General features: G+C 37.6%; 1 protein-coding gene across 2 annotated transcripts in view; it reads right to left on the reverse strand.

Annotated features, from left to right (window-relative positions):
* col8a2 (collagen, type VIII, alpha 2) overlaps positions 1-24408 on the reverse strand; it is a 72355-nt gene that overhangs the window by 19021 nt on the left and 28926 nt on the right. Inside the window, exon 2 of one of the 2 annotated variants that reach the window (XM_051137304.1) lies at positions 4365-4463. The exons of the other annotated variant lie outside the window; for it this stretch is intronic. The gene's annotated coding sequence lies outside the window, so the exon portion shown is untranslated. The remainder of the gene's footprint in view (positions 1-4364; positions 4464-24408) is intronic. 2 annotated transcript variants of the gene reach the window in all.

Below are 24408 nucleotides of genomic sequence, written 5' to 3' on the forward strand. Positions count from 1 at the left end.
TTTAGGCAAATGATGTTACGTTGCTTCTTGCACGTTTCGCAACACTTTTGAAATGTCCTGTGAATTATGCTAAAGCACATTCAGTTTGATCTGAAACAAATGAATGTAATTCTGGCAATATTTTATTCTATAATTCTATTATATATTTTTACATTAAAAATGTAATCAATATTTTACTTATTAAAACCAATTATGAATCTCATCAAGTTAGTGTTTAAGCACTTTACATTTATTCCAAAATAATAACTTAAGGCCGCAACAATTTAAACAATGTATCTTATTTTGTTAATGTATGTTTAGCGATTCTTTAATAGTTAACTTTTTTGAATTTTTCGGCTTTAAATTTCATTAAATTTAAATTTTACCCAAAGCGATTACTCACTAAAAACTCCCACAGATCATGTTTTTATTCACATTTTGACGTAACAAAGTGGTTGTATCTAAGTGTGTTGTTTTAGACTTGTTTACTTCTTCCCATTAACGCCATTTTTTCCCATTAACGCCATTATATTTTTCATTACTGATGGGTCGTTCTTGAACGATTCGTTCATTTTGAATAAATCTTTAATGTGACTCGGGTCGAGTGAGTCGTCTCGGGAAGTGATCTGTTCAGTCGCGCATGCGCAACATCCTATTAGGTTCTGTACTGGAATTAGTTCACCTGTTTCGAGTCTTTGAATGATTTTTACACTTTTTAATGTAGTGTTTTAATATTCGCTGTATTTTATTTTTGTACAACAAATTTTTTCCTCATCCAATATTTTGAGGATACACTGCCTCCCTTGCCTCCTCAGAAGAAACACCCTGATAGGTACTTTTCTGGAGGAATAAGTTATGTTTGGTCATGGTAGACAGGTATTTTGCCTACATTCTTATGGGGAGATAGCATTCCACTTTGCTCTGTTTTGTTAGATCAGCCCATTGTCTGAAGTATTTTTCATTTTGCGTCCTCATAATTTGATTTGACCAATTGAGTTCTGATTCCAAGGCTCATTCAGATATGTTTTGGATTGCGAACATAACCCTAAGACTATCTGGCTGAGCGCATCTCTTCAGGGGCTTGTGGAGGATCGATGTGTTTAGGTGAGTAACCTAATGCCCCTCTCTTTTTCTGTCACATATTGATCTGTTGTGTAAGATGAATTGACATTTTTCCTCATTATATATTTAAAATATTCTGTATTTGAATCCATCATGATGGAAAACAAAGAAGGGTATTTGAGTCAATATTGATGTTGAACACTTTAGGAGACAGAAAAATGTCTGTGAAGAAAGAAGTAGTAATAAGAATAAAGCCCAGTCTCCAACCGAGAGGCACTTTGTTTTGTTAATTGTGGAGAAATATCTGATTAAGACAGCTCCAAATACAGTCCAGGTGTGAGCTTAAAAAATCTGCTTAGCTTACAGGAAAATGCTCACATTCTTTCCTATTCCACATGAATATGAAAAACGAGTTTTAAAGGCGCCGCAATCAGAACTGATACCTGGAGGGAAAGGTGTCTTAGAGTATTTCTTAGAACAAATACTTCATAAATAAAATGAAGGCAAACAGAGAGGAAATATATTTTTAGGATTTTTAATGTCTGTTCTTACAAAATGGACTGGTCTGGAAAAATAGTCCTCTGGCATAATGCATGCATATCATAAATTGACCTGAGTGTATGTATTTATTTTAAGTATATATTTCAGTTTAAAGTAATAGTTTCATCTTTTATGAAGGTTTAAACTCTTGGACAAAAAGAAAAATTCAGTAATTGGATAACGAAAAAGGCAGAGAGAAAAAGTCAAAAGATACTTGATATATATTTGTAAACTGTTTCTTTCCAATTTCTTAAATATGAGCACACAAATAAATGATAAACAAACAATTACAGATATAATAATACTAAATCACAATTCTAAAAAAATTTGATTTGTAAATAAATATGAGTTGGGAGCACTGTTTGGTTGACTGGCATGACCTGTGTTCTGGCTGTATCCCTGCTGAATGTGTCTGGGTCTGTCTGCCCTCCTCTCTCCCCAGACACAGACACAATCTGATCCTCAAGTCCGTCCTCACCTGCTCTGTCAACAGTCTCTGTTTTTCCCCTTACCACTTTTTCTTTCTCACTTTCTATCTCCCTTTCCTTTTCTCTCTCAACATCTCTCTCCTCTTTCCTATTATACGTCTTTTTTGAGGTTGAGCTGGCAGTCTCTGTCCCACTCCTCTCTACTTCATAGTTCCCTTTCCTTTTCTCTGAATTCTCTCTTGCTTTTCCTCTACAAAAATAATTCGTAGTCAGGATTTTTTTCTCATTTACTGTTACAAATATCTAAACGCTTAAAATTTCCATTTCTATCTGTTTTAAGCACAAACCTCACAAAATGCTTAAAAAGAAACTTAATGAAACTTAATTCAAGTTAATTTCTCTAAATACCAGGATAGTGCACCAGCTCGCCGAAGACTGACATGGAAGAGAAGAAATGGTTGAATAATGTTGTTTTTGGTTTTTTTTCTGCACAAAAAGTATTCTTGTAGCTTCATAACATTAAGGTTGAACCACTGATGACACATGGACTATTTTATTGATGTCCTTACTACCTTTCTAGGCCTTGAACATGGTAGTTTAGGGTCAGAAAGCTCTCGAATTTCCTCAGAAATATCTTAATTTGTGTTCCAAAGATGAATGATGGTCTTATGGGTTTGGAATGATATGAGGGTGAGTAATTAATGACAGAATTTTCATTTTTGGGTGAACTATCCCTTCAAAAAAAGTCTCGTTTTAAAAATGTGGACCAGAAAAAAGCCTACAGAAAAGTTGCCGAGGCCTGATGATGCTTCTCTCTCATTAAACACAGACACTTGCTAATGGTTTACACACATTGTCCCTGGGTGGTACAGAAAGAACAGAAGCAGCAGAGAAAGTAAAGTATCGATGGATAGATGCAGGAAAGAAAAACACTGGCGTGTGTGGTGGCAGATGGGACAGAGCGTTTAAAGACCAGTCATCAGCTGGCTGTGTTTTGTCTCCGCTGCTTGTGCCATATATTCAGCCCGAATGACGAATGGCCCGCTCTACTCCTCCATGTGGGTGGCACTCGTCAGTGGAGCAAGACCTACATGTGTAGGTGAACTCCTTGGATGCATAACATGTACATACCTATGTCTGATGTGGGCCCCAGGATTCTGTCAAGCTAAAATTACACCAAGATTCTTACAGAACAAGGCACAGCCCGCCTTCTCTCCAGTGTGCATTAGGAATGATAAATGAGTAGCGTACTTAAATCTTGCCCTTTCTTCAGATCATCCAAATATTTTTCATTCAGCTCATCCAGTCACAAACGACAAAGTTTTTTTTAGTATAAGGAAGCACAATTAGATGTTGGAAACTGGGCCAATGCCTACATGGATTGAGACTTGTTTTAGCTGTGCAGGGTGTGAACTTCTGGAGTACCAAATAATTGGCTTACACCAGGGAAATCACACTTAATCCAAAGTTTCACTGTTCTCTAGCGCTGGAAAAATTCCGATTTTGTCACAAGCGAGAATCGCTTCCAGAAGGAGAGCAAGTGACCTGCAGGTTCGTTTCTATTGTGAAATTCTGATCCATTGCTGGCATGCCGTTAAAATCCTTGCTAAACTACCATGACTATTAAATATTGTAGTTGTTATTCTGTCATCATTCATTTGTCCTCATATCAATCCAGACTTGTATGATTTGCTTTCTTCTGTCAAACTCAAAAGGAGATGCTTTCAAGAATGTTTATGTTTATGTTTATGTTTATACAATGAAAGTGAATGTGGTTCCAGGGCTTTTATTCCCGGAAAAGAACAAAAAACATAATGAAGCAGCATAAAAGTAGTCCAATACCACTTATGCACAATATTTTAAGTCTTCTGAAAACAGCTTTGTGTGAGGAACAGACTAAATTTTAAGTGGTATTTAAAATGATTTTGAAATTAAGGTTGAACCACTGATGTCACATGACTATTTTAGTGATGTCCTTACTACCTTTCTGGGCCTTGAATATGTCAATTGCATTGCTGTCTATGCAGGGTCAGAAAGCTCTCAGATTTCATCAAAAATATCTTAATTTGTGTTCCGAGGATGAACGAAGGTCTTACCGGTTTGTAACGACATGAGGGTGAGTAATTAATGACAGAATTTTCATTGTTGGGTGAATTATGGTCACCATTTACTTTCATTGTATGGAAAAGAGAGGCCTGGACAATCTGCTATATTAACTCAAGTATGCTGGAGAAACACAGACAGTTCTACAGGTTTTGAAAGACATTAAAACAGTAACAGAATGAGTGAACTATTCCTTCAATCCCAAGTTGCTCTGGGGGAATGGATAAAAGTGTCTGGTAAATGACTACTTACAATCACTGTATCACTGTGTCTGATGGGTATCCAAGACACATGGAAATCCTCCACCAATCCTCTCTCACAGTCTGGATGGCAGAGAAAAGGACTCAGGCTCTGTGATGAGAGTGAAGGGTGAGAGAGTTTGGGGATTATAATTTAATAAGAGCCAGGAAATCTTTGTCAAACCCCCTCAAGGGGATGAAAAGATGTGGTGTTCTGTGGCAGACAGCAGGATCTCAGACGGTGAGACAGGTCTGCTCCTCTGACACAGGGATGAAAGGCCAGCTATATAAGCATCACAGGTCGCAAACCACAGCCAAAGCCACTGTCTGAGGTAGGGATACACTGTTCTGAAGCCTCTTCCATCATTCCCAGGGAGAAAAATATGGGAAACCGCACACTGCAGGATGCTGACACATCTTACTACTTAACGAACACTTTCTAGAGTCCAAGAACACACAGAATGATTTTTCAAGCTGCTCAACTGTTTGTCAGAGCACAACACTGTACTAGAAAAAGCAACACTGGCTCATTGGAAATACATGCATATATATACACATTTCTGCAAAATTGAAAAAATGTACCTATATGAATCACCTTGACTAAAGATTTTTTTCACGATTAGCAGTCGTTTATTTTAAGCATTAGTTGACTATCAGTCGCACGTTTATTAATAAACCATATAAATCATAATAATGAGCATTTAATTGCCTACATAGCCTAATATGCGTTCAAACACATGCAAAAAAAGCTTAGCACAGCGCACCGGCAGATATTATAATTATGAATGTGTCAGGGAAAAACAGCAAGGAGACTGTGTTTAATAATTTATTGATACACTAATGCTTTCGTTGTTTTTGGGTTAAGAGATGAAGTCTTTATTTTACAAAAGCGTTTATTTTACAAAAGCGCAACGTTTCATTGTTGTGCAGTGAGTGCACATAAATAAACGTAGAGTCTTTACAGATTCGAAAGATGTATTACTTTTATCCGTATGTCCAAAAATGACAGAGTATTTTAAGAGCAAGTGACCGCACCGGTGCCTCCATCTGTCATGCAGTGAGCGTGCCACTGTTCAGCTTCTACACTCTGCACAGACTCTTCTGTAGCGCACATTTTTCTATGTTAATATTAGATTGAGCTGCCATGTAAAGTTGCTACTACATACATCTTTCAGATGAAAAGCCATATTTGAGGTTGATGAATGACGTTTGGATGTCCTGCCCCGAATCAGCCCAATGTACTATATTACAACATAGACCAGCCGTTAACGATGTGTCCGCCATGGACTGCATGACTTCACCACTTCCTGTGTTTTTTTTCTGCACCTACACTGTAAAAAACAATTTGTTGAGTCAACTTAAAATAATTTGTTACCCAGCTGCCTTAAAAGTTCAGTCAACTCAAAAAAAGTTTATTCAACTTGAAATGTTAAGTTACACTAAGTGACAACTCAGATATTTGTGTTGATTCAACTTAAAATTTTAAGGCAGCTGGGTTACTTACCCAGCTTTTAAGTTTAACAAACACAAATATCTAAGTTGTTACTTAGTACAACTTAACATTTCAGGTTGACTAAACTTATATGAGTTGACTGAACTTAAAAATGTAGGGCAGCAGGGTAACAAATTATTTTAAGCTGACTCAACAAATTGAGTTTTTTGTTTTTTACAGTGTAAGCGACTAATAAATTTGGGTCGACCAAGCCTCTTCTCATCGACTAACGATTAGTCGACAATTAGGGGGCAGCCCTACAAATCACTGCAGTTTCCAGTTGAAATGAACACTACAAGCAGTACAACTCTGACAACTTTTATTCCTTTTCACACAAAGTGTGATTTACACATAGAGCTTGAATTAATAAAGCCTAATTTTCACAAAATTGCTTGCAGAATATTATATTATGGCTTCAAAACAATATTAACATCCTGCACAATTTGAAAACTGTCGTCAAATATACAGCTTCATATGCATACGTTTTCTAATAGCTCCGTAGTAGCTCCGTGAAATCCTGTGAAACTGGTTCGACAATAGAGCTCAAATTCGCATAAGGAAGTTAAAATAGCATGGCTGCATCAACAAACTTTGTATCGGTTAGGTTTAGGGTTGGGTTTGGTTTAAAGGATATTTCCAACACGATAGAGCATTAACCTTTAGCGACACTAACCGGATATTTGAATTCTGAACAGCTGCACTAGTACCTCAAGCAGCATAATAAAAATGCAGCAATAAGTGCCTGGAGTGATGTAATAAAAATGTGCCACGGTCACTTGAACGTGTGTTTTAGCGCCACTCTCTGTACATTTCACTTTGAAACTGCAGCAAAACATGCAGTAAGGTACATAATTACGGTGGTGCAGAAATGTATATAGAGGCACGTATTTTCATGAGCCTGGGTTTCAACAAAGGCCTTAGAGAAACATTTAAGCATGAATTTATTTAATGCAGAATCGCTAGATAAACCAATATAAAGAACAACAGAAAGAATGATAGATACACTTAAAGAGAAGCAGAGCTTTACAGGTTCACATTATTTCTGCCCACAAGGGTTTATATGTTGGTAACTTGACTGACACCTTCCACCCCACCCATCTGACAGGAACGAATGTATGAAGGATTATTGCACCAGACTGTGAGCCCCATTTCTCAAAGCGTTTGTGTGTGTGTGAGGGGGCGTTGTGGTCTGGGGTGGGACTCTGTGCGTGAGCATTTGGTATGAATTATAGTTTGCTCTCACCTCCGTGCACATATACAGTATTGACCAAAAGAGTGATCAAAAGAAAAGAGGTCCATGTCAGACATCATTCGTTTGAAGCTGGCTATTCAGTGTTTCCTGGAGAAAGGTTTAGCCATCCACATGTGCCAAAACTTGATTTAAACATGTTTTCACACGTGTGTGTGTGTGTGTGTGTGTGAGAGAGAGAGTGTGTGAGTGGTCAAGATTCCATTTTGGGAATCTGATCATTGACACTTTTGTCCGGATCGGGCGGTAAGAGGAAACTTCGAGCTACGGTGTGGGATCAACATCTCATTTCCCCAAGCTTCTGGAATCTGCACTCTCTCCTCCATTTCCTGAAGGTGAGGTTTTCATTCCCACTCTGCTCTTAAACCTCACCCTTTCACAGGACCTCCACTTGAGATTAAATAGATGCAATTGAAAAAACAGTGGGTTTGTTACCAGCACAAAAGTCTAACTGCCAGTTGGACCTGGAAAGTGGAACAAATACAGATCCCGAGAGGCCGGTATCCCACACCAGACGTTACTGTTCCAGCTCTTTAATTGTTGTTCTGACTTCCATTTAGCTTACAAGAACCCAGCATATCAATGCCAGGCTTCTTCACGGACTAACTTCTGCAATTGTGCAATTTCCTCAACAGGCTTTAGCTATTTTGACCTATCGTGACACCAATACATCATTTTAGTTGGGACTAGGGATTCCCCTTGACCAGTCCTGTCAAAAGAGATCCCCGATCCCAGTCCAGCGCCCCTCGGAAGATTAGGCACGGCATTGTCCGAGGCGCACGTTGTGTAAGACAACACGTCTAGCCCCGACCTCACCCTGACTCTTAAAGGCCTGTAAAAGCTCTGTGTAAACAGCGAGAGGAATGAAATCTTACCACCATCATACTCAAAAGAGAAACAGACACAGTGTGGGGTTTTAAAGCAAGTGAAAGGAAAAAACGTAGGATGGCGAGCGGGGCGTGAGAGATGAAGAGGAGGACGGGGAATGAGAAACATTCAGGGATCACTGAAAGCACTTTGCCATTTTGGTTATTTACTGAATATTGTTACGATGACAGGCGGAACAGAGTCACAATGGGGAGATGTAAAATGTGGAAACATCTTTGCTGGAAGAGGGAAGATGGAGGGATCTTAATCTTTAATTGTCCACAAGGGAGGGAGCAACAATTGTGGACAATAACTTTGAATGATGGCAGGGTGGTCCAGCCAGCATGTGCAGCCTCTCTGGAAAAGAACCATAAAATGTAATAAATGTGCTTTCTACAGGGAATCATGTAGTGTTTAGAGTGTTTAGGCCTTCACAGTGGGAATCTCTACAGGTGTACTGACGATAAGAATGGCTTGATTTAGGGATCAAAGAAGTCCTGTACTGATATGAAATTAAATAAATTAACATGAGTAAAAATGTAAATAAATGTCACACGACTGTAATCATAGGACATCTTTTCAAGTTGGTGGCTAAACGTAGACATAAATGTAGGCTAAACGTGTTTTTTTCTTCTAATATTCTAGTAAATAAGATGTTTAAGGATTAATAGCTTTATTTAAAGCACACACATTAATGAATGTGTGACCTGAGTAAGATATTTCACATAAAAGATGTTTACATATAGTCCATAATAATAATAATAAATGAATTTATAAAAATGACCCTGTTCAAAAGTTTTCATACACTTGAATTTTAATACTGTGTTGTTACCGGAATGATCCACAGCTGTTTTTTTTTTTTTTTTTTTTTTTGATTAGTGATAGTTGATCATGAGTCCCTTGTTTGTCCTGAACAGTTAAACTGCCTGCTGTTCTTCCGAGAAATCCTTCAGGTCCCTCAAATTCTTTGGTTTTCCAGCATTTTTGTGTAGCTGTACTCTTTCCAACAATGACTGTATGATTTTGAGATCCATCTTTTCACACTGAGGACAACTGAGGGACTCATACGCAACCATTACAGAAGGTCCAAACGCTTTCTGATGCTCCAGAAGGAAAAAGAAGCCGGGGCTGGCAAATTTAAGTTATTTTGTCTTCTGTAGCTTCTGAAGGGCAGATGAAAAAATATGATATTTAGGCAAAATAAGAAAAATGTACACATCCTCATTTCATTCAAAATTTGACACCCCTGGCTCTTAATGCATGATTTTCTCTTCAGAAGCATCAGTGCAACAACAACAAAGCATTAAAAATAAAGTGTATGTAAACTTTTGAACAGGTTACTTTTTATAAACTCAAATGTTATTTTCTCTTGTGGGCGTCTTTTATGTGAAATATCTTATTCAGGTCAGTACTAAATAATAAACAACATGCATTTTGTATGATCCCTCTTATTTTGGTAAAATAATTTACATTTTAAATATGATTAGAATGATTTCTGAAGGATCATGTGACATTGAAGACTTTAGTAAAGGCTGCTGACAATTCAGCTTTACCATCACAGGATTAAATTATACAATATACATTAAAATACATAAAAATACATTAAAACATTATTTTAAATTGCAAATTGATTTCACAATGTTGCTGTTACAACATTTACTGTACTTTGATTAAATAAATGCAGCTTTGGTGAACATAAGATAATTATTTTGAAAAAATACAAATAATCTTACCAACCCCAAACTGCTTAGTATTTTAGACTAGTGTGTCCACTAGGTGGAGATGCTCACAGACAGCCTTTGCTATCAAATTCGAGCCAAATAAGATGAAATACATCAGAAAAACAGGAAGAAACAACAATGGATGTGCACTTCTGACCTCCTTGCGCAACTGAAAAGTATAAAGATGCCTTAACTACTTCATCCTGTAAAACAGAAAGACACAACTCCCTACTGTCCTCTACAGGTAAGGTGGAGTATCACAAAGTAGGCTAGTTTAGTGTGTAAATGTCAAAGGTCTTCAAACAGGCTTATAGTAAATGCAGTATTCTTGAAAAGGCCTCAACTGTGTGCTAAAGCTTTTCATGATATGCTGCTTCAGACGATGCATTTCTCTGTGAGGGAAAAAGTGAACATTCACTCTCTGGTAACTTTTGTTTTAGGGTTTGGATAAGTTTATTAAGACTTTGGCTCTAAATATTGGCAGTGCAGATGTCAGATGAACCCTTAAAGGCTGGTAGCCATTGACTTCCTTAGTATTTTCTGGTTACCAGCATTTTTCCAAATAACTTCTTTCATGTTCAACAGAAAAAAGTACCTCATACAGATTTGGAACAAGTTGATGGTGAGTAAATGATGAGAGAATTGTATTTTTGGGTGAACTATTCCTTTAACGTCTAGGGTTTCAAGAAAAAAGCTGGATGAGTGGAATAGCAATAACATTCAATGATGAGTCTCTGAAATCTATTACTGGAGACATAACTGATATTCGATATAGCAGTGGATGGCCTGCATATTTAACTACAAACACAATATTTACCTTTTTTAGGCAATTTCTCAGACTTCAGATAACAGCAGCGCTATTGGCAGCGCATTGCTGGGTGGGTGTCTCTCATAAGCGAGACATAGCGATTAGCCAACAGCCCTGAACAACCCCCATATGAATAATCAGACTCTACAGATTTCAGAAGGAAAAACAAACATGACTAGGCAAGAAGTTGTACATTGCCACTGAACCATGAGCAGAGGCCTCATTACTGACAATCAAAGTCTCTATTGGTAAGTACATACAAAATAAGACCTTGTTCCTGTTCTACAGCTGGAGGAAGGAGAGACGGAGCACATTTTTCCCTTCACTATCATGCGCAGAGCACCAGATGTGCCTAAACCATGAATATGAGAAAAGATGGAGAGGAAAGGAGGGGCGTAAATCTAAGCCAGGCCTGGAGTTCGACAGGAAGGGTTAACGCAATACTTCCGTCCATACTTTCATCTGCATCCTGTGCTCCTATTTTCTCACAACCTTCACATCTTCGTTTCCTGGCCCTCCTCTATGGCGAGGTCCACTTCTGCCTCCACCTAATGAGGGAATGAATGACGAAATAAGCCTGGAGACACTTTAACTTTGGCAGTGGCTCATTTCAGCTGTAACTCATAACAAGGAATTCGTGTCATTCATTGTGGATGAAATATGGAGCGGGAATGTCACAACATGATATGATTCGAGTCACAAGTCTGACACCGTTTGATTCCGTAAATGACTTACGATGTAATAGCATACCATTGTAAAAGCATAGAGAGGCAACGCTTGCCAGAGAAGGTGAGCAATGCTCGGTTCTAATTACCACAGAACTCATAAATGCGATTTAATTTGAGGAAGGCAGACGTGGAATGATTTTCACATCTGTTCCAGTCATAAACAGACCGGAATTAAAGCAAATTTATGGCTAATGGGCTGTTTAAAGATCTGGGGCTCTCCCAAACACAACTGAAAAACAAAAAACAAAAAATATAAATGGACAAATGGACAAAACCCAGACAATTACACCTTCAAGAACTAATTTCCACCTGTACGATTGCATTCCTGCAGTCTTGCCAAACCATTTAAAAAGGATTGTGTGTCTTGTGTGGCCCGACTAGACGTAATGACTGTCTGATTATTCATGCACAGAATATCCAAATGTTGACGGAAAACAAAGAAGTGCCTGCTGACCGGAGGAGAATGCTTCCAACGTATCAGATCGTATCGTACTAACAAGTACAAGGAGCAAAACTCTGACCGCTGGCTCAATTAAGAGCGTAAATGCATCCACATTGATTTGAACAGAAGTCTGGAAGTCTAGCAATGCACCTGGGATGTGTAGACTGCACTCGAGAACTCATTACTTACTTCAGTGTAACAGAAAAATGTGGGCAGACACAACTTTTTAACTCTGAAAGACATTCAGAAGAGGTCTTGACCTCCAACTACAACTCTTGAGACTTGTTATTGTGGAACAGAGAATTAGTGAGTGGAATGTACTTGTCATATTTGCCATGTGTTGTTTGTGTAAATAGCTAAAATGGCAATGATGTGAAGAGCGATTTAAGAGACCAAACATGGTAAATCACATGGCCAGACTCTCATACCCTTCCCGTAATATGATTCACCTATGTCAGCCACCTGGAGCAAGCAGTGCTGGCCTACAAACCTGCTCTTCAATGGCTTTAAATAGGACTTTGTGCCAAGTTACACTTCTGCTGACATCCTGTATCTCCATTAAAGGCAAGGTCTAGAAAACAAGGGCATGTTGTATAGAAAGACTGAGCCGACCGGAGACGCCTCACATGACAGATACCTGATTTTTCCATGGAAATATTGCTGGTAGTTGGCTGGTGAGATGAATGATGCAGTAAATGACTGCACTACTACATAACCTGCCAACAAACGAACACAGCACATTGGGTTTGGTTTACGAGGCTTATTGACATTTAAAACAAAACATGTAAACATATAAAAAACTGTTTGAGATCATTTTTATGAGATCACCAATTGTAACAAATAAAATCACAGATGAATATGGTAAATAAAGACTAGCTAGTTTTATGAATTTTGAGAGCATATTGTATCATTTATGCACTTTAAAAAATGCTGGGTAATTTATTTGTTTTTTTAAATAAAGGCTGGGTTCAGTTTGTTGGGTCATTTTATTGGGTTATTTTCAATATTTTTACCTAGGTGCTGGGTAGTTTTTTTGCACTCTAAAACATGCTGTTTTTTTTTTTAACCCAAATGCTGGGTTCAGCTTGTTGGGTAATTTTATTGGGTTATTTGTAACATTTTTACCCAGGTGCTGGGTAGTTTTTCTGCACTCACAAAGAATGCTGGGTTAAGTTTTTTAACCCAAATGCTGGGTTCAGCTTGTTGGGTAATTTTATTGGGTTATTTTTAATATATATATATATATATATATATATATATATTTTTTTTTTACGCAGATGCTGGGTTTTCTTTTTTCTAAAAAAAAATGCTGGGTTCAGCTTGTTCGGCCAGTTCATTGGGTTATTTTCAACATTTTTACCCAGGTGCTGGGTAGTTTTTTTTTGCACTCTAAAAATGCTGGGTTGTGGTTTTTAACCAAACTGCTGAGTTCAGCTTGTTGGGTTATTTTACTGGGTCATTTTTTATATTTTTTACCCAGGTGCCGGGTAGTTTTTCTGCACTCATAAAAAAAAAATGCTGGGATATTTTCTAACCCAAATGCTGGGTTCAGTTTGTTGGGTTGTTTTAATGGGTTATTTGTATATATATATATATTTTTTTTTACCTAGGTGCTGGGTAGTTTTTCTACATTCTAAAAAAATGTTGTTGTTTTTTTAAACCCAAATGCTGGGTTCAGCTGGTTGGGTCATTTTATTGGGTTATTTTAATATTTTTTTCCCAAGTGCTGGGTAGTTTACTAAGCTGCTGGGTCATTTTTAATGGGTTATTAAATTTTTCCTGTCTCTGACAAAACAACCCAGCTGCTGAGGCAGAGCGGAGAGACATGGAGGAGTATGAGTATGAGGGAGTTTTTGAGCATCTGCTATTGTGCCACTTGCAGTAACATGACGCTCATGGAGAGATTCGGGGTTGGACTTGATGATGAGAGCCGGATGGTGATGCCAAGAGGAAACTCCTGCTGGACGCTGGCTGAGTATATCAACTTTGCACTATGGGTGGAAGGATCTTCTTTTACGGTGGGCGAGGTAGAAGAGGATTCCGCCACCAGTGTCCAACCCCACTTACCATCCACCACCACCCCAGACCCAGCACGTACACCCACTGTGGATATGGAGCCAGAACCCACCGCAGACCGAGAGACCCAGCTTATGCCCACTACCGAGCCTGAGCCAGCATCGTCGTCTATTGTGGAAGAGAAGCCTGAGGTCCCGGGCTGACCAGGTGTGTGAGCTGGCTGTCACATCAATGGCAGTAGGAGTGTTAGTGGAGCTGGAGGAGAATGATTGGTTAATCGACTGGAGTGCAGAGGTAATGCTTCCCACCCTGCTTCCCATCCACGAACCTCTGCTGCAGTTTAAAATTCCTATCAATAAATCATCATTTTCATCGCTGGAATCCCTATCCAGCACAATATTGTCTTCGCTGCTACCATCCCAGTACTTTTCCAAGTCTGTCTCTGCACCCAATATTCCTCTTCTTTTTATTCCACCGGAGCCAGCCATTCCTTCGACCCTGCCTCTGCTGGCTCCCCTCAGCCCTACAGTTCCTTACAACCTGGATCCACCTTGGGACTTCGTGTCACCAGCTCTGGCATGGCATGTGGATTCCCTGGCTCTGCCTCATCCCTCTAAGCCCTCAGCTCCACCTCAGACCGTCTACCAATTGGCTCCTCCCTGGCTCCTTGCACTCACGGCTCCACCTGGGACTGTCGTCCCTTCGTCTCCTCTGGGCTTTTTCGTCCCACTGGCTCCACCTGGGTCAGTCGTTGCCACACCATCACCATGGACTTCCGGGGGTGTCTGCTGTGCTCCATCCCTCCACCCCTACAGCTCAGTTTGGCTTCTCCATCCCACAGGCTTCACCAGGGTACTCGCTCATACCTGTGTCACCTCTGTCCACCGGCCTCCAGGCTCCTCCTCACTATCTCCACCTTGGTCACCTTGGTGTCCATTCCACGTTGCCAGGTCTCCCTGCGTCACCTCAGTCGGTCAGGCTCAAGTTTCATCCTTGGCTCCTCCCTCTATCATTTCCGCCATGGGTCATCCTCATCTTGGCTGCCTCCTGCTTTGCTCTGGGCTCTCATCGGCGGCCTACTCCGCCATGGATTCTTCCATCTGCTCCTCCATGGATTGTTCCACCATCTGCTCCTCCAAGGGCTCTTCCTCTGCCTAATCCACCCTGGTCCCTCCTACTAATATCGTCCACCTCCAGAGCCCCCTCCTTTTCTCCACAGTCAGACTGTTATGGAGCGAGGTCGCGCCTTTCTGAGGGGGGGCGTTATGTCACAAACTGCCTGTTTTGGTTCAGTTTTCATTTTGTTGCAGTATGGCCTGTTTTCCTTTTTGTTCAAGTTTCCCGCCTGTCACCTGTTCCTCATTTGAGTTCATTATTTGAGTGTATTTAAGTTTCTCCTTTTCATTCAGTTGCCATCTGGTATTGTCTGTGTTAAGACACACTGTTACATTTGTCTTCTGGCATGTGGATTATTCTGAGTTCGGTTTATTAAAGACCCTTTTGTTTTTGAATACCTGTTTGGACTATTTTCTTCATCCTCTTCTGGACTGGACTGTGACAGTGACTTAATTTCCGAGCCATTTTAAGCCAGTAATATAATTTTTTTTTTTTTAATAGTTGACTTAACTATATAAAACTACACAGAATGTTGGGTAAAACATTTGACCCAACCAGCTGAGTCAAAATAACCCAGCATGTGTTCTGTCCAATATTTACCCAGCGCTGGGTTGCCAAATAACCCAAGTTGGGTTGTTTTTAACCCAGAAAATAATTGCACACCTTAGAACGTTCCTCAGCCAGTCAGATTCAAGCATTCAACAGCCCTGTAGTAAGTGTTATTTCTAAATATCATATTTTATTTTGGACAGATGGGGGTGATAAATCATTTGGCTGCTCTGCTGTAAAATGAACATGTCTTGCATCAACACATCAAGGGTTTCTGTAAATGTTCATCGATTTCAATGGAGAATGAAAAAACTCTGAAACAGAGCCAATTTTTTCCTTTGCCGGATTCGGTGGAGACAAACAGAATTGTTCCTGATTGGGCACCAGCACCCTGGAAAAGGGGCACATGTGGTCCGTTTTAAATGTGTCCTGTGAGAGCAGCAGTAGCCAGTTATGACTAAAGATAACCAGACAGAAGACAGGACTGTATGTGTATTGTGTACTGTTTAAACTCAAAAAGCTTGTTGAAGTAGTTAATTTGCCATCGATTTAGGAGTAAAAAAGCATGTCTGTTTTTAAACAAAGAAACAGAAGGAAGAAAAAGAGAAACTGTGGAGCACAGCTGACAAAGTGCAGACTCTGTGCGAGAAAAACAAGCCTGTTTTACTGACTGTGGGCAGTGACATGAAAGCCATTTTGTTTGATCTCACAACTGAATAATACCTCTTACAACTTCTGCCACCCTGTGCATTTCCAAAATTTCCCTCTTTGATTTGAAATGAGGGATTTATATATTCGAACACAAATTTAATTCAGAAATTAAAAACATGCTCATGTAGTCACTCTATGTATGAACTGCATTTTTAATGTATTTTTGAATAGATTCATAGATTCACATTTTAAAAAAATAGATTATGTCACTGACCGACCTAAAAGAATTCCTTTGTGATATGACAAAGTTGCTTATCACTGAATTAGATTTTGCATTCCATAATGGCAGAAAAAATATATATTTCTCATATGTGGCCTATTTATGCAAGTGTGTTTCCCCCATACTGTATTCTCTGGAAACATTTCTGAGAACTGTGTGAGTTTTATGAGCTTGTGACGGTCAGAGGAATGTGACCTATAACATCTTGAGAGTTGGAGAGGAGCTCATTTTTTACACATTATTGGGCCTGGCCTCCACTGTAGATATATATATCACTCCCCAGCCCTCAGCGAATAAAATACCTGTCAGCATCAGACCATCACGACGGCGCACCACCCACTGGATGCACTTGTTGACATAAGCCGACCTGGGAAATGGGAGTAATTATACAAAGCACTTAAAGAGGTCAGCAGGCCAGCTAGCACTGAGGAGGTTCTTCTCCTTAGAAACACTGTTAAAAACAGGATGATAGCCGAGATCAAGTACAAAGGATAAATACGAAACCTTTACATTTTATTGGTTTAAACATTTGCAAACCTTCCATGAAGCCAACTGGAGGTAGTTAAAATAAAATAAAATAATTAAAAAAAATATATATACAATAATAAAGACAAATCAAATAAGGATGTTGTGTTGTTTTTTTTCTTGTTTACAAAATTTAATGTGAAATACACAAGAATGATTTCAGTGATCGGAATACTCATCTTTTATGATGAGCGCGCTTTTAACTTTTGAATTTAAATTCATTTAGATTTTTTGGGGGGGCATAAAGTAAAAAAAAATGTAAGGGTGATACAGCTGTCTAAAATAAAAAAAATAAAAATAAAATAAAAATCAGATTGTAAAATGTCATCTGGTGCAACTTTAAAACCGTATGAAAATATTTATGAATTACTAATTTATGACGTCATCAGTGTTGAACATGTTTTTAATTTTTTTTAATTCAAGTTTATTTTGAGATTTTTGGGGGCATAAAGTAAAAAAAAAAAGTCAAGGTAATACAACTGTCTAAAATAAAGTATAAATAATAATAATAATAATAATAATAATAATAATCAGGTTTTCATGATATCATCCATTATGAGCATGTTTTAAAATTCATTTAAAGTTGTTGTTATTGTTGTTTTTTTTTGCTAAATTATTTGATTACACATCATAAAGTCAAAAATGTCAGGATGATACAACTGTCTAAAATAAAGTGTAATAAAATAAAATATTTTAAAAAATCAGGTTTTTAATGTATACAACTGTCTAAAATAAAATAAAGAAAAAATCAGGTTGTAAAATGTCATCTGGTGCAACTCTCTAAAAACTTATATTGTTAAAATATTTATGAATTCAATTTGTTTTTACATTTTTGGGGACATTAAGTAAAAGGTGATACAACTGTCTAAAATAAAGTATAATGAAATAATAAAAATCTGATTTTAAAATGGCATCTGGCAGAACTCTAAAAATGTATGTTATGAAAAAATATTGAATTACTAATTCATGATGTCATTCATTACGAGTATGTTTTTAAATTTATTTGAAGTTAATTTTAATTTTGTGCTAAATTATTTAAATACACATCTTGTATGACGAGCATAATTTAATTTAAAATTAAAATTAATTTCGATATTTCTGGGGGACATAAAGTTAAAAATGTCAGGGTGACACAGCGGTCTAAAATAAAATGTAATAAAATGAAATAAATTAAAAAGGCAGGAAGTAAAATGTCATCTGGTGCAACTCTCCAAAAACTTATATTCTGAAAATATTTTTGAATTACTCATTTAAGACATATGTCACAAATAATGAGCATGTTTTAAATTTTTTGAATGTAAGTTTATTTTAATATTTTGATGGGATACAGTAAAAAATGTCAGGGTGATACAATTGTCTAAAAAAAGTATAATAAAATAATGCAAAAACAGGTTTAAAAATGTCATCTGGCGCAACTCTAAAAACGCATATTATGAAAATATTTATGTATTACTAACTTATGACATCATCCATTATAAGCATATTTTTAACACTGATTTAAAATTAATTTTGATTTTTTTTTAACAAATTTTATTAATTCTAATAAATTAATTTTATTAATATTTTGGGGGGCATAAAGTAAAAATGTCAGGGTCACATAACTGTCTAAAATAAATTATAATAAAATAAAATACAAAAACAGTTTTTTAAATGTAAAACCTTACTAATTAATTACCTTTTTAAACTTAATTTATGACTTTTTTAACATTACACTAATTATCAATTAATGACTTTTTTTACATTTACATTTTCATTACATTAATTACTAATTTATAACTTTTAACCTTTAAAAATATATTTTTTTACTTTGAAAATACTGATTAAGATGTGCACACTTACATGTACACACAAAGGGGAAAATATGGTAATACTTTTTACTTAATTGGTGGGATTTTTATTCGTCCCTAATCCACGCTGAGTGCTAAAACGTTAAAAAATGTGCAATCAAGACATCTGTTCCAAATACTGGATTCTGCTTGGCTGTTCTCTGACACTAATGGCTTAATGACACCTTTCCTTAGCGCTTGTGGTGTCAGCCACTGTTTTATACCCGGTAAAGTGGTCTGGATTCCACCTCTCACACAGAACAGCTCCATTTGGTTTTCACTTCATCTAGACAGGAGCTTTAAAATAATGAGGCCATAAACGCACCGCCGTTACTCAATGCCGACACCGCACAGCCAATTAAAAACAAATCAAGCCTTCACTCCTCATGTCAAAAACCGCTCTGTCTTACACAGTTCAGCTCCTCTTAAATTCCCTTGAACAGCCTCCTTCCTCTTCCTTACATCTTCCTCCCTTCAACTCGCAGTCTGGGAAGCCTAACAATAATTTGAGCTCCTATCACATGCGGAGCAACAATTGATAAGCCAGAAGATAAAATGCCACAGACACATTTCCACCCAAATAAAAGCTCCAGCCAAAGCACGCCTCTCAGGGGAGGGATGAATGATGGTTGTTGTGCAACTTCGGGTGGAGACAGACTGCCATAGAATGTGCAGGCCAGTCACTATTAATGAGATTATGATCAGCCTTATTCTCTTCAAAAGGTCCTGGGAAGACTGTGTATCACACAGGTTTCCGAGGCACGGCCTGTTTTCACCATAGATGACAAGATCCATTCCAATGTAAGCCAAAGAAAGACCTCTGCAATTGGAACCAAGTAATAGCATGTTCAAGTACAGAGGTCAATTTGGCAAAACATCTTGCTTAAACTAGTTCAGGTCAACGTGAATTGCAACTTTTATTCTTGTTACAACTAGCTACCATGGTTTCAAACTAAAATACATGACTACAGCTGTTTCTGTCACCCTGTTTTTATGCGCATTTTGAAGTATTGCATCAGAAATAAGTGATGGAAATGCCAAATTTCGAAAGAAATCCCTTAAAGGAGAAGTCCACTTCTAGAACAACAGTTCACAAATAATTTACATACCCCCTTGTCATCCAAGATGTACGTGTCTTTCTGTCTTCAGTCGTGAAGATGTTTTCTGAGGAAAGCATTTCAGGATTTTTTCCATGTAATGGACTTCATTGGTGCCCCGATTTCCAAAATGTAGTTTAAATGCAGCTTCAAATGGCTCAAACGATCCCAGCCGAGGAAGAAGGGTCTTATCTAACAAAACAATCGGTCATTTTTTTCATAAAATAAAACTTTTTATTCTTTTTAGGCATAAAAGCTCATGTAGCACAGGTTCTGGGATGCGCGTTCACGACGCTACGTACTATTGAATCACGTCGAAAGGTCACGTGGAACTACAGACCCAGTGTTTACAAAGCGAACACGCAAAGACTAAGAATGTGCAGGTAAGTCAAACACTGTTTACAAACAAAAAGGTACAACGATGTCCTCCTCATCGATGTTGTAGGAGAAAATAAGATGGAGTTTTCGCCATACTCAGTACACAGACGATGAACTTAGACGTGATTCGTAGTAGCGATGGGAAGTTCGGATCATTTTATCGACTTGGACCTTTGAGTCTCGTTCAGTAAAATGAACGAATCTTTTTTGGAGTCATTTCGTTCATTTTAGCAAAATATAATTAAAATGTTACGTGTTACTTCCCTAACACATCTACTGCTTACACAAACGTTGATCACACTACAAACAAGACAAAACTATAATACTATAAGAAACAGAAAAGATTAATTCATTGTTTACCTGGGTCTTTAGTCTATGATTAGCTCAACTCACCTCTTATCTGACAAGTTTTCGGGTTTGAGTCGTTCATTCATCATGTGACAGCCACATAAGATGAACGAACGACTCGAAACAGGTGAACTAACTGCAGTACAGAACCTAATAGGATGTTGCGCATGCGCGACTGAACAAATCACTTCCTGAGATGACTTGTTCTTCCTGAGTCACATTAAAGATTCGTTCAAAAGAAAACAATTGTTCAAGAACGACCCATCACTAATTCATAGCATCGTGGATGCGCATCCCAGAGCCTGTGCTACACGAGCTTTTGTGCTTAAAAAGTATACAAATTTTTATTTTTCGAAAAAAAGGCTGATCGTTTTGCTAGATAAGACCCTTCTACCATCGGCTGGGATCGTTTAGAGCCCTTTGAAGCTGCATTTAAACTATATTTTGGAAGTTCAAAATCAGGCACCAATGAAGTCCATTATATGGAGAAAAATCCTGAAATCTTTTCCTCAAAAACCATAATTTCTTTACAACTGAAGATAGAAAGACATGAACATCTTGGATGACAAGGGGGTGAGTAAATTATTTGTAAATTGTTGTTCTGGAAGTGGACTTCTCCTTTAATTCGCAAAAAAAACCCTCTCTTGAGGTGAACCTCTTGAACCCTCTCTTCCAAGCGCATCAAAAAAAGTAGGGCTGGGCGATATGACAAGAAAATGTAAATCTTGATGTTTTCAGAATGTTTGACCAGTTCTTGATTTCTAACTAGTCAGTTTGAAAATGTAACTACAACATGATTCAAGTAACTTTTTCTTTATTAACTCTCTAGTATAAAATTCTATTCCAAGTGTACCACACATGAAGTCAACATGTGTAAATGTAAATGTTAAACAAATCACTTGTTAAATATCTTTGCAGAAAAGATGCATGAACTACAACTACATCTTGTACAAACTTGTCTATTATATGTAAAGAAATAATACACGGAAAATGCTTTAAAAAATATCAAAAGTCAAGGTAATTCAAAATCAAAATGACAGAAGGTAGGCTATAACACCAGTAGACTATTAACTATAAATGTTCTGTAAAAACAATGAACTGCAGCTTTTAGCCTGTCATCATGATGCGAACATGAAAAATTAGACATACAGTAGTAGGTTTTTTTCGATTGCGCTGCTTTTCCATTATTTTTTTATGTAAACATGGATGCGTTTGACTGTTGCACTCACGTCTCTTGCATGAAACGGCATTCTAAAAATGCGATGCTCAAGTTAAAAGAACTTCACTCCCATCTTCTTGCATGTTTTTCCTGTTTCACTGCCCACGTTGCATCTTTGCCAACACAAAAGCTTATTCTGTGCGAATGCCGCCTAGCGTTATGAGTGCATCACATGTAGCGGTTAATCATGTGCACCAACATGCGGTAGGATAATTTTTTTTTCTCTTTACTGTTATCATTGTTGTATTGTCAAAGTGTCTAATTCTAATGTTTCATAAAAAATCGTGATTTTTCGATTTATAAAAATAAAATCATGGCAAAACATTACATTCAAATGAATCTATAAAATCTAAAAAATCGCCCAGCCCTATAAAAAAAGTCATGTGACTTTGCACTATTGGACGGCATAACCTGACTAACTAACAGGCCAATTCTTAAATGCCTGAGCAAAGTCTGTCATCAAAGTATTTCTGTATAATTGTCTCCCAGAACTGTCTTACACGACTGCATTCCCAAAAAGCAGACATCCACCTCTGAAAGCAATGAGTGCATTTATTGTCTGCTTGCTCTGAGGCCCAAGTAATTTATTATATATGAAACTTATTATATTCAGTGGCTTCTCCTACTTTTCTTAGTGATATTTATTGCCAGTTTATCAGGAAGTGATATTTTTGTTCTCTTTGACTCGTTGAATTTTCCATCCAATTTGCTTATTCGCAAATGTTTTATGCCATATTCTAGTTTTGCACACAAGTTAAATTCGCAGCTTTGGATAGAAACCCAGCGTATGTGTAGTTGACAAAGTACAGAATCACAATTTATCATAGAGTCTTGGGAGTCCAGTGTTGGGAAAAGTTACTTTTAAAAAGTAATGCATTACAATAATGCGTTACTTCCTAAAAAAGTAACTAATTACGTTACTTCGTTAATTTTTATGGAAAGCAATATGCCATGTTACTTTTCCATTACTTTTTACATTTTGACAGAGTTTGCTGGTTTGTTTGTAATATAAAAAGTTATATTTTTGGCAAATGTAGAAGCTCTTTCACACCAAAAGCTTCAGGCTAAAGGAAAAGCAAACTCACATCTGTACATTAGAATGCAGAAGAAGAAAGTTCAACACTCTTCAGCAATAAAAAAAGAAAAGAACAACAAATGTTAGTTTATCACGAGTACTTTTTGCTTATCAGTATGGTTTAATTGGATCATTGAAGGTCAGCAACAAAAACATCTCAGTTTTAATCTATAAATTAGGGTAAATACTATTAATTTCATGACTTTTTAACCATGGTGCTTGTCGCTTTATGCTGCAAAGTCTGTTGTATTTGTTCATTAAGGTGTGAAAATGACCTGTGGATTCTCTCCTGCAGCTCTCTGTTTCGGAAGAGGAGAGACAGACCACATATGGGCTGAGAGAGAGAGAGTAGAGTGAAAGAGTTGAGGAAAAAGATGGGATGAGGAATAGGTGAGAGGGGGTCAGTTCTGCTAGAACAATTATCTTGTTCCTGAAACCTGCTATTTAATGGAAATCCTTGGTCCCTGCCAAACTACACGCCTGCATCTTGGTATGAGCCGTGGTGCAGGCCTTCTCTGACTCATTCCCTTTCTTGCTTTTCATTTTGATTGGACACTTTACTCAGACGGTTGCTTTGTAAGGAGCGGCCATTAGTCTCAGAGACTCAACAAAGGGGGAAGTCTGTTAAAATTCCTTGCACACATTCCTTCTTTCTATTTCTCTTTCACTGGGTGTATTTGGCCTATTTGTGGACCAGCACTGGGGTCACCCTCATGCTCTCCGTGACAGCAGGTGTCTATAGAGGGGAATACAGCTGAGAAAGTCTGTTGTCGACACCATATCAGGGGCTTTACTTTGTGCCTTTGATTAGTGAGCCATAAACGGTTAGATAAGTTTCTGCTACATTTCAGAATAATTATTCTGGATGATCACTTTTCCAAACTATTCATTTGGATTCTTGAATTCTGGGTTTGCAGTACTGAATACTGCGCCGCTGGGGTCTCTGCCATCTGTTATGAACGGTGGCACATTCCTTTAGAAGTCTGGGTGGGCACTGCTGGAGCTCCATTAAATAGACAACCCATTGTTTATCAATGCAGCACAACAGCTATAGAAAAGCCCTTGATGTGGACTGAAACACGGAGGTGAAAAAGACCACACATAACCTTCCCAAACAGCCTCTGTGAAATTGAATTCAGTCTGTTCTCATTCATCATTCATATCTGTACATAGAAAACATTAATGCAAGCATTAATCCAATATATAGGAATGTCTTATATCAAATATATACGAACACTTACACTATCATTCAAATCAAGTTTTAATTCTATTTATTAAATCGAATTGAAACAATCGATATTTATTCACCCCCATACACTAGCAGTCAAAAGTTTTTGAACAGTAGGATTTTTAATGTTTTTCAAAGAAGTCTCTTCTACTCATTAAGCCCGCATTTATTTAATCCAAGGTACAGCAAAAACAGTAAAATTCTGAAATATTTTTTACTATTCAAAATAACTATTTACTATTTGAATACGTTTTAAAATGTAATTTATTCCTTTGATTTTAAAGCTGAATTTTTAGCACCAGTTACACCATTCACATGATCCTTCAGAAATCATTCTAATATTCTGATTTGCTGCTTAAAAACATTTATTATTATGTTGAAACCAGCTGAGTAGATTATTTTCAATTTTCTTTGATGAATAGAAAGTTTAGAAGAACAGCAT

This window comes from Labeo rohita, chromosome 19 (assembly GCF_022985175.1).
Source record: "Labeo rohita strain BAU-BD-2019 chromosome 19, IGBB_LRoh.1.0, whole genome shotgun sequence".
Taxonomy (NCBI): Eukaryota; Metazoa; Chordata; class Actinopteri; order Cypriniformes; family Cyprinidae; genus Labeo; species Labeo rohita.